Consider the following 11,509-nt stretch of genomic DNA (forward strand, 5'->3'; position numbering starts at 1 on the left):
TGTTTTTTTGTCCATAATGTGTTTGCCCCCCGATTGAATTGAAACAGTTCAGAAATAAGCACAGAAAAGCTTCCTTAAAAGCGTATTCTCGCTCTGATGAGATGTCAACCGAACAACAAAGAACTACTCCCCTTCGAGGGCGAGAAACAATCCTTAAGGTTTTTCCTAGATTTCAGGCTCATTCATGCCACCGGGTTCAAGTTCTCTCAACTTCAAAACTTTACTACCGACATTCCCACTTCTTTTTATCCCATTCGTATAAAGTTGGAATACATTTGCATAATTTACTGTGGATTATCTGTAATTTATGCAGAAGCTTCTTTTCACTTGTTAAAGTGCATGATTCCAGGGCAGGGCGCCTAATAAAATTGTCAGGGGTGTCGTACCAAATTCTGGGCCCTGCGTACAAGGATTCACTGCGGGCCCCCCATAAATGTTCTTCATAGGGGGGGGGGGGGGGGGGTTTAACCCATTTAGACTGGGAACGCATTATTACGCATTTTGTGCTTTAACTATTGAAAAATAGCATACACCTCACAGCGTGGCACCGCCACCGAGTGTCGCGCTGCGAGCTTGTAGATCTGCTATTTTTTTAAAACCTATGTTTCTGTCAGTGGTGCTCAAACCTTTTCATGTCAAGAACCCCCAAAATGATATGAATTTGGCCACGGACCCCCAACACAAAATATTTAGTTCCAGAGGCCCCCAGAAGCAAAATGTATTTGAGTTACAAATGTTCGCTTAAAAAATACATTATATTATATTATATAATATATTATATAATATAATAATATATTAGATTAGATTTGCACACATTTTCACGACTTTTCAAAAATAGCAGATCTACAAGCTCGCAGTGCGGCACTCTGTGCCCGCTGTGAGCTTGTATATCTGCTATTTTTCAATAGCTAAAGTATAAAATCCACCTTGGGCCCTAGTAACTCTGTCCCACTCCCCCCCTTTTGATGCCCCTGAAAATTGTTGTACACCCACAGAGCGAGCAGGCATTCAGGGATTTACTAACGACCTTAGATTTTGACAGCGAATTTTTATTTGGTTTCAGTATTTTGAGTAAAATTCCATTTGTTTTAGTCATATTTTAGTTTTAGTCCAAAATGTATTGGCAGGCCTTGATGACGTCTTAATGGCTGATTTTGGTTGGTTGCATGCCAAAAATAGATGATTTACAAGTTGCGGCGAGTTGCATATCTGCTATTTTCTGAGCGCATCACCCAAACGGAACCAAACATAAAATGACTTGTCTTTTAGTTCTACTGGACATTTTAGTATAGTAGTATATTTGTTGACGAAATTGTCAGTATATTTAGACATAGTTTTAGTCATCATAGCTTCGTTTTTATTTAGTTTTTGTCAGTGAAATTCTTCATCATAGTTTTAGTCAATAAAATTAACACAGTTGGAGTTCCGACAAGATGGCGACCGAGTAGGACGCGTTTGTTGAGCTCTGTGGAGGTGCATAGTTTTCACATTTTTTAAGCCCATTTTTTACTGCCTTTATAGTTCTTTTGAGACTTTAAACGCCCAAAACACTGGTGAGCGTCTGTTTTTGCAGTTGTTTCGTGTTTCATGCCGAATACGATTAACACGAGGTCGAGGAGTACCAGGTCTCCGACCGCAAACGCCGACAACATGGCCGGCGCAATGCAGGGCGACGCTGACGCTCCGGTTACAAAGAGCATGCTGCGCGAGGTCCTCAAGGAATCACTGAAAGAGTTTATGGATGGTTTTATTCAACCCATGATGCTTGGCTTGGAGAAGAAATTACTGAAGAAGATTGATGACTTCGGAAAGGAGCTGCGTCCTGCAGTCGCCACGCTGAACACGACCGTGGCTGAACAGGGGGAGGCCATTGAGAACTTTGGTTCCTCCATGGACAGTTTGCAGATGTGTATCACTGAATTGGAGAGAAGATGTGCTAATCTGGAGGAGAAGCTCGTCATAGCAGAAGACCGGAGTCGTAGGAACAACATAAGAGTGATTGGGATCTCTCCTGGGCTAGAAAAGGCTGACCCAGTGGCCTTTATCCAGTCTTTTTTGCAGAAAACATTCCCCGACGAGTTTCCCGACTCCCCCCCGGAGGTGGATCGTGCTCATCGGACCGGCAATCCACGTTCTGATAAGCCAAGGGCTTTCCTGGCAAGGATCCATTTTTTCCGGGTAAAGGAACGCATACTCCAGCTCTCCAGGAAAGCAGGCCAACTGACATACAATGGCAAAAAGGTGTATATTTTCCCCGACTGGTCTGCTGAAACATCAAAGAGAAGGGCAGCTTTCGGGCCAGTAAAGGAATTCCTACGTTCCATCACCGCGGAAGGGGTTAAATACGGAATAAGGCACCCGAGCAAATTCTGGATAACCGTGGATGAGGCGACTTCTACTTTCAACTCACCCAAGGAAGCTCTGGCCTTTTGCAAGGATAAGTTCAAGACTCCAGGTGCTGCGGACGAGACTCTAGCTACGCAGGATGATGAGACGACAGTTACAGAGAACTAACTTTTACCAGGGACACTTTTGCTTTCGTGATCGCGTGCTTTCAAACACATTCTGCCGATGTGATATCCTTTTGCCTTTAATGGACTGTTGGTAAGCTGGCTGGGACTTTGGAGATGACTTTTACGCAGCGTCTTTCTTTCCTCACTCTCTCCTCCTCCTCCTCCCCAAAGGGTGAGTTGTTAATGTAAGCCTACTTATTGTTTTGGACTCATCATCTGACTTGACGTTGTGTTTTCAAGTGTTTCGTTTCATAATACCTATTTTATTTGTTTTATTTTTTAACAAGATCTGTAAGCAGATGGGTGTTACTCGTTTTAATTTAGGTTACCGCAAGGAGAGAGGATTTAGGGCTGCTAAAGCTATAAGCATAATTCACTGTCTTTTTTGTTTGAATATAATGGACATTGTTCTTGTTATTATTGTATTCCTTTTCTTTGCTCTTATTGAGCGTTGTGCTGCTTACTATATAGGTCTAGAGGGTTTTATCTCTCTCTGTTAGGCTTTGTCTAACGTGTTCCGTGTCGCGGTTCGGACGGAGCCTGCTCTCTCTATCGTCTTCCCTCTATGTCTCTCTATCTATCTCGGCTTTCCCTCTCTCTCTCTCTCTCTCTCTCTCTCTCTCTCTCTCTCTCTCTGGCTCTCTCTCTCGCTGTGTGTGTGTGTGTGTGTGTGTGTGTGTGTGTGTGTGTGTCTTTCTCTCTCTCTCTCTCTCTCTCTCTCTCTCTCTCTCTCTTTCTGTTAGGTAATGGCGGCTATGTTGGTTGTTAGTTTATGGTTCGTTTATGCCGCCTAAAACGCTACTTTTTCGGGTAGGAGGGCGAGACTGGGCTTTGGCCTTTGTATTGAGTAATGTAGCCTACTGTTTAAGGTGAAACAGATATAAATAATATGGTCTAAATTGTGAAGGCTCCGCGGTTCCAGAGACCACTCGCTCTCCCGCCCTTTCTCTATGTCTCTCTACCTATCTCTGCTTCTCCTCTCTCTCTCTCTCTCTCTCTCTCTCTCTCTCTCTCTCTCTCCCTGGCTCATTGACTCGTTCTTTTTTTTCCTTTTTTTTTCTAATCTCAATAGCTGGCGGATGTACGATCTCGTGGCGCGTTGGCTCTACGTGCTTGTGGATCCGCTGTCTGGGGGGGGGGGGGGGGGGTAGTTATTTACCTACTTTACTTGTTAAAATGTTAATTTACTTGTTAAAATGTTAATTTCTTGATGGGGGGAGAGGGGAGCTCTGTATTGGGATATTTATTTTGTAGTCGTGATTGGGTAGGTTCACTGTTTGAAGTATGGTAGTTTACTGTTTAAGACGGAAACAGACTTAACTAATATGATTGACATTTATCTAAGTTTGCACTGGCCTTTTGGGCATGTACAGGGAGCTGTATATGGCGCAGTATGCATTATGTGTGCTGTGTTGTATATGGTTTCCTGATCATACATAACTGTGTTTTATGTAAATACTTATGTATACAGACTTTTCTTTTCTTTCCTTTTTTTCCCCCTTCTAATTAGTAATTGTGGTTTGTATGCATGGATGCATGGGGGGGCTGTATGTGGCGCAGTATGCATTAACACTGTGTGTGCTTTGCTGCATATGGCCCCCCGGATGTGCTTTTAATTTCTATTTCTAACTACATATGTAAGTGCATATATTTTTATATCATATACACTGATTTCCTTTTTTATTTATTTTTATTATTAATATTATATTAGTGCCTTGTCGTGGTGACAGCCTTATTTCCACTTATCTGTCACAAGTGTTTGGTTATTTGCATTAGCGTGGCTTATAGGGCTTTATCACATTCTAAGTGGGCCTAATGCTGGACTGATTATTATTATTACAGTTGTTATAGTCCCCTCAATTTTTTTTTTTTTTCTCCCTTTATTCTTTTCTTTTTTCTCTCCCCCTTCTTTACTAGAAATGTTAACATACCATTCTCATTTATTTAAGTGATATGAAGTGGGGAGATTGATCATAATTTGAGCTGATGGAATGTTTAAGAGCTATTCAGCCACAAGAAGGCACTTTTTTGTTGTTGTTGTTTTTACTTTGGTGATCTGTTATATATTTACATAACCACCAGAGGGCAATGTATGGTTACTTTTGGGCAGTTACTTGTTTGCACTCTCTGACAGAGTGAAATGAAGGTTGACTAATAGGTTGATGGGGTGGGGAACTGTTTTTGTGCACTCTGATGCTAATGGGGTTTTCCCCCTCAAGCTTCAATGTTATGTGTTTTTTTATGTTCGTTTGATGTTGCTTTTTCCTTTCTGTTCCTTTTGGGGTTGTTTTGTTTTTCTGTTGGGAAGGTTTGTTGTGAGGGACCAACTAGGAAATTCTAAAATGTTCTACTGTGCTTGCTGTGCGTATGGTTTGAACCACAATTATGACAGAATATAAATTTCTAAGTTTCAATGTAAGGGGAGCGAATATACCGCATAAGCGAACCAGCATTTTGGGGGTTTTGCGATCTAAATCAATTGACTTTGCATTTATACAGGAGTCTCATCTTTTAAAAGAGCATTCCAACCGATTGGCTAATAAACATTATCGTGTTTTAGCCTTTTCAGCTGCTTCTTCCAAAACCAAGGGAGTAGCCATATTGGCTAGACGTAACCTTAGGTTGGATTCTTTGGGTGATTGGTCTGACAGTGACGGGAGGATAGCTGTTGCTAAAATCCGCTTGGAGGGTAAAATGCTAGCACTAGTCTCTGTGTATGCTCCAAATGTTTTAGACAAAGAGTTTTACAAATTACTAACTAAAACCTTATTGGAACTGACGGATTTCAAAATCATTGTTGGTGCTGACTTCAATGCAACATGGCAACATAACCTAGATAGATCCACTGGGGTAGAAAGCAGAGAACAAGCACTAGCGTCTGCAGAACTACGTGCTTGGGCAAACTCAACTGGCTTACTCGACATCTGGCGTTTAATGAACCCAACGGTTAGAGATTTTTCTTTTCTGTCGGGTAGGCATGCTTCATTCTCTAGGATCGATTACGTTTTTGCCCCTGTTAGCTTGTTTCATAAAATTGCCAAGGTAGAGTTGCTCCCAATGTCACTCTCGGATCACAAGGCGGTGCTGTGTGTTGCTTCACTGAAACAGGTTATAGATAGAGCTCCTAGATGGCGGTTTAACACCACACTGCTGCGCGATGCGGCATTTGTAGCTCAGTTTCAAACTGGTTTGCGTGAATTTATAAATATCAATACAGGCTCAGTTGAGGATCCCAGAATTCTTTGGGATGCAATTAAAGGCTTTATCAGGAGTAATACAACCCTCTATGCGTCCACTCAGAGAAAATTAAGGTCAGCCAAACTGGTGGAATTGGAATCTCGGTTTTCTACTTTGGATAATTCTCTCCAAAATAACTTTGATGTTAGTACAGCAACTCAGAGGGAGCTAGTTAAGAAAGAAATTAACTCCATTCTCAAGCGCCGCTCAGAATTTCAAATGAAACGCACAAGGCAAAACTACTATTTTAATAGTGCAAGACCCAGTCACTTACTGGCTTTACGTCTTAGATCCAATGAGCATTTTGCTGATATTGTTAGTGTCAAATCAACAACGGGAGCCATGGTTACAGAACCCAAAGAGGTCAATGCCACGTTTCGTGCTTTTTATGATGAGCTCTACACCTCCGAGGTCATTCACGATGATGCAGTATGCAATAATTTTTTATCCAACATACAGTTACCAACCCTTAGCGAGGCGGATGCGGAAGCCTTAGATAGACCGCTCCATCTGGCGGAATTACAGGAAGCTGTGCTCGCAATGCGTAGGGGCAAGTCGCCTGGTTTGGATGGGATACCCCCTGAACTTTATGCCATCTTTTGGGAAGATCTAGGTCAGCTGATGCTAGACATGTTTCGATATGCAATTGAAAGTGGCTCTTTCTCCAGGGATGTGAATGTAGCTATTATATCATTATTGTTGAAGAAGAACAAGGATCCCACAGATTGCGCAAGCTATAGACCGCTTTCACTTTTGAATTCTGATCTAAAAGTTTTTGCTAAGGTGCTTGCGCGTCGCTTGCAGGGTTTTATGACCACCTTAGTACACTGTGATCAGACAGGTTTCATAGGAACTAGACTAGCCTCTGATAATGCTAGACGACTATTGCATATCATCGATAGGGCTAAGGAGCTGAGGACCCCCGCCGCAGTGTTGTCGCTCGATGCGTTGAAGGCATTTGATCGTCTGGAATGGTCTTACCTGTGGGCTGTACTAGATAAAATGGGATTTGGTGCTTCATTCATACATTTTGTTAAAGTACTTTATTCTAATCCGTCAGCGATGGTCCTAACCGGTAAGATCTGTTCGCCGCTATTCACGATTGGCAGATCTTCGAGGCAGGGTTGTCCCCTTAGTCCTCTCCTTTTCGCACTTTCACTCGAACCCTTGGCTCAGACAGTGCGTCAGTCTGCAGATATTACTCCTGTTTCGATTAACAACACACAGCATCGCATTTCCCTATATGCTGACGATATTCTACTGTTCATTGAGAATGCACCACAGTCAATTACTCATGTCCTTCAAATCTTTGATCAGTTCAGTTCCATTTCCGGCTACAAAATTAATTGGACGAAGTCAGCCCTTCTACCTCTAAATGATCAGATGAGATCTGCTATCCTGCCGCCCATAATCCCAGTAGTAAGCCAATTCAAATATCTTGGCATAGATATTTTCCCCTCTCTTCAGGCTATTGTTAAGAACAACTATGGTGACACTCTAAATAAGATTTGTCTTGATTTAGATAGATGGTCATCTTTGCCCAACTCTCTCCAAGCTCGAGTTTCAATCATAAAGATGAATGTTCTTCCTAGGGTTAACTTTGTAAGCTCTATGCTCCCTTTGCCACCACCGCCGCAATACTGGAATAAGCTTCACTCTTCGATATCTAAGTTTGTGTGGAAAGGGAAACGCCCTCGTCTTAAACTTTCTCTATTACAGCGTGCTAGAGATGATGGCGGCCTTTCATTGCCCAACTTTAAATTTTATTATTGGGCCTTCACGCTCCGCCCCCTTTTAAATTGGTTTAACCCAGCAAATAAGGTTTCTTGGAGAGAGCTTGAGGAGAGTTTAGTGCAGCCTGTTGAATTGAGAGATCTTATCTATTCAAACATAACTACACATCAATGCAAAGTTCGCTTTGGACCTATCATTTCTCATTTAGTGGCAGTATGGAGAGCAGCTGAAAAGATGTGTAAGATTGATTGTAAATGGAACTTATTTTCCCCAGTGTTCAATAATCAAAGACTTTTAATCGAGGATCGCCCCATTCGCTTTCCAAGGTGGAGGGCTAAGGGGATTCGTACATTAGGGGACTTATTTGATAGAAATGGTTTACGACCTTTTCGAGATTTGTGTGACATCTTCAATCTGCCTGGAAATACCCTTTTTTTCTACTTCCAACTGAGATTGTCCATGAGGACCTATGGGGTCCCATGGCAAGCTCCCCTTAGATTGCACCCCTTCCATGAGTTTATCTGTGATGGTAACAGAACAAGAGGTTTGGTTTCCACCCTCTATGGTTTTTTATTAGACTGTAGTTATGGGCCCCTATCTGTTGATACTGTTTGGAGGAATGATGTACCAAATTTGGACCCTGACTTTTGTTGGGACACAGTGTGGTCTAACATTAGGCTATCTTCTAGAAATCCAGACCATCAACAAATTCATTTAAATTTTGTTCATCGGACTTATTTAACTCCCCGCAGACTATGTGCTATGAGGATTTTGAATAATCCCAACTGCACTCTCTGCGCCTCAAATAGTATTGGTACCTTCCTTCACATGGTTTGGGAATGCCCAAATGTGTCGTCATTCTGGAATATGGTTGCCTCAAAACTTTCAACTATTTTTAGTATTAATATCATATCTTCTCCTTCTTTATTTTTATTAAATGACGTCTCACAGTTGCAACTAAACAATATACGCAAGCGCATCTTCTTTGCTGGATTAACGGCGGCGAAGAAGATGGTAGCTACGCGGTGGAAACCTCCTCATACGTTAACGTTTCGCCAGTGGGCCTTAACCTTTCTAGATATAGTATATTTAGAGCAGTCGATAGCAAGGTTACACGGAGCAAAAGAAGAAAACATTAATATGTGGTCGGACATTGCAGATAAGCTTAAGGCTATGATTCAAGAAATCACTATATAGTGGTAACAGCCTAGCACAGGCATGCACTATTGTACATTCCGTGTTGGTCCGGGGAAAGGGGGTGGGTGGGTTTTCTTTTCCTTTTCTTGTTTTGCTATTGTTTGTGTTTGTCTGTTAATTGCATTTTTCTTTTGATTAATGTTTTACTTTTTCTTGTTCTATTCATATGTATGTCTCTAATTTTATGTTATGGAAAATAAAAATAATTGATAACAAAAAAAAAAAAAAAAATTAACACAGTTGATTGCGACCGTCAGGCCTGTGATGTGTTGTGATTGTGATTGTAGATTGTTTACTTAAAAAAGAATTGTGCAGTTCTGCAGTCTGTGTCCTTAGATGACGCCGTCGACAGAAGCTAAGGAGGTATAAATCTCCGCGATTGATTCGTTTTCACCTGCAGCTATTTTTCATGATTACAATGTGTTGTTCAGGAACTGGAGAGCCCTGGTGGAAAAGCAGAGGATGAAATGCATTTTGTTAGACAAATTGTGCTGTCCCGACAAGTTAAGAAAACAATCTCTTGCGATCCGAGACAACGACGAGCCCCGTCGGTCGAGACGAGTCGTATTGATCCGAGACTCAAGTGACTCTTCTGTAAACGACTGCAGGAAGTGAACTTGATGACACACAGACTTAAGAGAGCTTGAGAAGTGGTGCTCTATAGCAGCCAGGGGACCCCCCACTAGTACATGTTGTATGAACATTTTGCTGCAGATTAAACTTTTTCATAGCTTCATCGTCTTGTGTAGCAATGTGTTGGATTCATGTTAACACTTGGGGAGCCAAACTCGTTCAGGGACGAGTTAAGGCCACTTGGTGTCCCCCTGCCACAGGAAGTTATCTCGTTCACAGACAAGGCAACAAACAGTTAACTTTTTGAGCCTGCAGCTGCCCTTTGAAGGACCTAGTCCATTACGTCACCCAGTAAGTCAATGGTGGCAGCAGCAACAGCTATAAATGTTATAAACCTTAGCAGCCCATGTGTTAATATGTATTTTCAGACAGTAAAAGTACGTAAAACATGTGAGTACTCCTTCTATCACAGGGTATAAGCTACTGTATTGGCAAAATATAATATGAATGTGTATACACAATATAGAACAGGTTCAGTTCATGACACATTAGATATGATGCCGCAGCAGCAACGGAAATGGCCTTAGGCAGGTCAGTTTGAGTTCCATTCAAAATGAGAAAAACATGTTGTTCTGTAAAAGGCTCATTAAAATCTTATCTCTTTCTCACAGACAAAGACAAAGAGACACTGTAGATCTAGGCCTTCCTTACCTATCCTCCCTGAACACCCCCACATGGGTAGCCCTGTCTCAGAGTCACTTAGCGTAACAGAATTATTAAATATAATCTTCACATCCTGGTATCCATGTGAACCTCCTTGACCCCGCAGAAATCTGTCAATGCTGTCTGAGACTCCCTTCCTCACCTGGGGTTTTCCATACCTGTGGAATAGTATATTAATAAGCTGTTGCACCCAGCATCAGATTGTCATTTCCATTTTCATGCTCTGACCCTGTTCATGAACAGTTGGAATAAAACCTTCCTTATTTGATACTTTTACATTGTTTTGAGTTTTCTCTATTCTTTGGACAAAAGTGTCGTCCTTTGTGAATTCTTTCCACCACACTACCCAGCAGCACATAAATTAATTAAAACAATCCCCACCACCACTACCATCTGAAACACTACAGCGATGAACACATACATTTGCCAATTACAATACAATATATTCAGATTACTTTATGTTTGGTACATTTTAAGTATGTTTTGATGTCAATATATTTGTACTTTCACTCAAATTACATTTTTAATAAAGGACTTTTGACTGAGGCCATGGTTCTCAGCAGGAAACCGATTGATTGTGCAGTCCAAGTAGGGAATGAGGCTTTACTCCAGGTGAAGGAGTTTAAGTATCTCAGGGTCTTCGGGTGGCTGGTATCTCCCTTAGAGATAGGGTGAGAAGTTCAGTCACCCGAGAGATACTATGAGTACAACCGCTGCTCCTACACTTGGAAAGGAGTCAGCTTATAGGTGGTTCGGGCATCTAGTACGGATGCCCCCCGAGCGCCTTGCTAGGAAGGTTCTCGATGCATGTCCCACTGGGAGGAGACAACGTGGCAGACCAAAGACCAGATGGAATGATTATATCTCCAAACTGGCTTGGGAACGCCTCGGTATACTCCCTGAGGGAGTGGAGGAAGTTGCTCGGGATAAGGAAATCTGGAAGTCTCAGTTGGAACTGTTACCCCCGCGACCCGATTCCGGATAAGCGGTTGAAGATGGATGGATGAATGGATGGATGGATGGATGGATGGACGGACGGACGGATGGACGGACGGACTCCACATACTGTATATTGACAGGACAAATCACTGTCTTCCTCTCTTTTGTTCTCTGTCTTCTTACAGAACCATTATTCACCCTTGGGGAGAAATGAATGTTGTGAGGCGATTTAAAAGATAGGTTCTCTTCTATACAGACTACAAATAGCCTACTACTGTAGTAAACATCCCATTCAGAAGCCGTGGGTTCCACCCTGTCAGGGGTGTCACACCAAATTCTGGGCCCTGGGTACAAGGATTCACTCACATTTTGTGCTTTAACTATGGAAAACCAGCAGATATAAGCTCACAGTGCGGCACCGAGTGCCGCGCTGCGAGCTTGTAGATCTGCTATTTTTGAAAAATCGTGAACATTTGTCTGAATATTTCAAATCCTTCTAAGGTTTTTTGAAAAACCTATGTTCCTATGTCAGTGGTGCTCAAACCTTTTCATGTGAAGGACCCCCAAAATGATATGTATTTGGCCACGGACCC

This window comes from Nannobrachium achirus (genome assembly GCF_963921795.1).
Source record: "Nannobrachium achirus genome assembly, chromosome: 11".
Classification (NCBI taxonomy): Eukaryota; Metazoa; Chordata; class Actinopteri; order Myctophiformes; family Myctophidae; genus Nannobrachium; species Nannobrachium achirus.